The sequence below is a fragment of the Mus caroli genome, unplaced genomic scaffold, assembly GCF_900094665.2.
Source record: "Mus caroli unplaced genomic scaffold, CAROLI_EIJ_v1.1 scaffold_23523_1, whole genome shotgun sequence".
Classification (NCBI taxonomy): domain Eukaryota; kingdom Metazoa; phylum Chordata; class Mammalia; order Rodentia; family Muridae; genus Mus; species Mus caroli.
Genome location: NW_018390359.1, coordinates 1 through 3,990, shown reverse-complemented (window position 1 = coordinate 3,990; position 3,990 = coordinate 1). Strand labels below are relative to the sequence as shown.

The window sequence follows — 3,990 nt, the reverse complement described above, 5'->3', positions numbered from 1 at the left end:
TATTGATTGGTCTACGAGACTATCAAGATAACAAAGCTGATGTAATCTTAAAGTACAATCCAGATGAAGCAAGAAGTCTGAAGGCCTATGGAGAACTTCCAGAACATGCCAAAATCAATGAAGCGGACACATTTGGTCCTGGGGATGATGATGAAATCGTGTTTGATGACATTGTAGATGATGCTGAAGACATTGATGACATCTAACCTAATCTAAGCATGCTATATTCCAAGTTCTCTGAAGATAGTTCAACACAATTGGCATTTGACCTTCAGCTGTTAAGTAAAACTTCATTTGGCATGAGTGTGGCTTGTTAATGCAAGTTGATGACTTTTATATTTTGAAGTATTATATTTGTTTGAAACCTAAGATGTTGAGTTATTTATCTTAAGTGACAAGTTAACACTTTGTGCTTATGGGTATAACTGAACTTAGGGCACAGCAGTGTGCACTGTTAAGGGACTGCCATTCCATTTGTGACCTTTCATTTCTGGCCCTCATTGTATACACTCCCTTGATCCTTTAAGTTGTTTCCACCCACAAGTTTTCACATATTACAGTGCAGTTTTAAAGTTAGATGGGTAGCAATTTTGAGTTTTAAAAATTAGGCATTGCAGAAATTAAATGCTTAGAGGAGATGATCATTTTCTTGTGTTTAAAAATATAATAGTGGACAATGTTCATATATAATCTTGTAAGGCATACTTAAAAAAGAATGAAAATAAAGAGAAGTAAATCTCTTCTGATTCTTGCATAGAGAAAATTTCAAAGCAGGTAGCTGTTAAGAGCATATGAAGTATTGTTTACTTTGTAAAGTAGGTAGGTCCTTTATGTTAAGCCACTTTCAAGAAGTTAGCTTCTGTATTGAGGGCTTGGAAAATGAATTACTTAATCCTAGCACTTGGGAGGCAGAGGCAGGTGGATTTCTGTGTTCAAGGCCACCCTGGTCTACAGAGTGAGTTCCAGGACAGCCAGGGCTACACAGAAAAACCCTGTCTTGAAAAAACAAACAAACAAACAAACAAACAAACAAAAAAAACAAAAAAGGAAAATGAATTACTGTGTATTGAGTAAAGTTAGTTACATAATTGTACAAGCTTACTTTTCCTCAAACTAAGCTTAGGTTAATGGAAAAGGAGACACAGCTTAATGAAAATGAGGTTACTGTTTTCTGAATGGAGGAGTCCAGAAGCAGAGACACATTAAAATCATGTTGGTATATAAAAATTTTTTCCTTTTAATATGTTCATTATATCTCTGGTGTACAATGAAAATAAATGATTACATGATTTCTGAAAAAGAAAAAGATCAATGCAGTCTGATGGTCTCTGCTGGCAAACCAGGAGGGGACTCCCCAACACAAGCCTGCAAGTACTATGATCACCAGTGTCTGCTGTGCTACCAGGATATTTTAGAAGAATGCAGGTCTCTTCCCAAACCATCTTCTTACTCTGGATGGGTTGTAGATAACATCCTCCCCAATACCGCATGGTACTCACAAGAGAATGCTGCTTACTCTGATAATTCACCCTAGTCTGAATCTGTATCAGGCCTGTACCAATTCTCACTACTTATAGAGTTGACTTTCTAGGATAGAGTTCAATATAGCTCATGTATCTGTATGGAAATTTACCACCTTCTTTCAACCATTCTGATTTTTCCTACCCGTTCTTTTTTTGGGGGAGGGGTGAGACAGGGTTTCTATGTATAGCCATGACTGTCCTGGAACTCACTTTGTAGACCAGGCTGGCCTCAAACTCAGTAATCCGCCTTACTCTGTCTCTGGGAGTGCTGGGATTAAAGGTGTGTGCCACCACGCCTGGCCTTTTTTTTTTTTTTAAAGACTTATTTATTTTATGTATATGAGTACTATAGCTGCCTTAAGACACACCAGAAGAGGGCATTGGATCCTATTATAGGTGGTTATGAGCCACTATGTGTTTGCTGGAAATTGAACTCAGGACTCTGGCTGCTTGTGGACGTTGTACATCGTGGTGCGGAGCCTAGTGCGCACCACGATGTACAACGTCCAAGTACTATAGCTGCCTTAAGACACACCAGAAGAGGGCATTGGATCCTATTATAGGTGGTTATGAGCCACTATGTGTTTGCTGGCAAATGAACTCAACTGCTTGTGGACGTTGTACATCGTGGTGCGGAGCCTAGTGCGCACCACGATGTACAACGTCCACAAGCAGAATATACACAAACTATATACTTCAGACAGTCACAAAAGTGTGAGCAGAAGGCTTATCAAAAGACATTTAATACAATTAGTTTTCAACAACCCCTTGGTCGTCCATATCTACAAAGAAACTCAACCAAAACCCACCCAAATTCCACATCACATAAAAGCACATACTTACCAGAATTTTTAGCAAGTATGGTTTGGGAATTCGTTTTTGTTGTTGTTTTTGTTTGTTTGTTTTTAAAAAGTCCACCAGGGCAAGTGATTTACAGTTTAACTGCCACTGTGAACTGATCTGGACATGGTCCAGACCTGGGACCTCTGACGATCTACAGATGCTAATGATTTAGATCTACTTGAAGAATCATGTTTTTAGCACTTCTCAGGCACAGGAGACCTACTACCAGAAAGGGACTTTCTCCAGCTCTGGTTTTTAATAACACAAATAAATGTATGGTGCCAATGTAGACCCTGCAGATCAACCAGCAGGTAGATATCTCCAGTCAGCACAAAGACCTCCTGAATGTGGACCTGGTTGCCTTCCAGCCCCTGGACAACCAGCTGTGTGGCCTCATTTCCAGAATCATTCACAGCACCTTTAAGAGTGGCTATTCCACAGCAGTGAACCAAGCTGAGGCTGAGCTGGCCCTGCTGGAGATGCTGGACCTCGTCTTGAGTTTGGAGCAGAAGATCACTGGAGCCTCTGAAGTGAGGGAGCAGGAGGCCCTGGTTCAAGTGGAAGGAGTCACAGGTTCATTGGGGTACAAGGGCTCCTGCCCAGAGCTCTGTAGCCAGCCCAAGTGCAGCAGGGACACAGATTGAAGACCTGCAGGTGAAGGTACAAGATAGTAAAATGCAGTGGTACCAGCAACTTCAGGATGCTTCTGCCAAATGTGTGTTTCCCTTTGAAGACCTGGACAGCAACAAGGACAGTCAGACCAAAACGATAAAACTGGACTTGCAGAAGGCAGCCACCATCCCACTCTGCCAGATCTCCAGCATTGCAAGTTCAAAGCTGAAGGAGGTCTTTGACAAGATCGATAGCCTGCTGTCTGGAAAGCCTGTCCAATGGGGTGGGCATCCGGTGCCTGCCACTCTTAACCCTGAAGGGCTGGACTTTGTCCAGTACAAACTGGCAGGGAAATTTGTGAAACAAGGGGAGGAAGAAGTGGGCTCTCACCATGAAGCAGCATTCCCCATTGCAGTGGTGGCTTCTGGTATCTGGATGCTTCACCCCAAAGTGGGAGACCTCATTCTTGTTCATCTCCACAATAAGTGTCCATTCTCCATGCCTTTCTACTTACCTTTCAAGGAAGAGATATATTTGGAGGATTCGCAACAGATGCTTGGCTACCAAGTGATGGATTCCAGAGTTGAGAAACAGGACAACTTTCTAAAACACATGTCTAGAACACCCTCATGAAGCAGTACCAGATCCAGTTCTGAAAGATGATACTTCTCACCCAAGAGGACTACTTGCCCAGAGTTGAAGCCATCACAAGATCAGGACAGATGGGCTCTTTCAAATGTTTCAAGCTGTTCTTGGGGAAAACTCTTCAATACAGAGAGGTTCATGTCCACATAGGCTTTCTGACAACCTCCTTCTGGCACTCTCAATGTCCTTTGTAACACTGTGTAGCAGGACGGGCAACAATATAAAGCTACTGACACAGCAGGTTTGGAAGAATCATGTCAGATGGAGAAATTCATCAGTGTGTTTTTATATATCTGTACCATTGAATGAGGCTTTTAGGGCTGGAGAGATGGCTCAGCGGTTAACAGCACTAACTGTTCTTGCAGGA

General features: G+C 42.1%; 1 pseudogene; it reads left to right on the top strand.

Moving 5' to 3' along the window:
- Positions 1-2,018: 2,018 nt before the first annotated feature.
- LOC110288608 lies at positions 2,019-3,817 on the top strand (annotated as a pseudogene).
- The last annotated feature ends 173 nt before the right edge of the window (positions 3,818-3,990 follow it).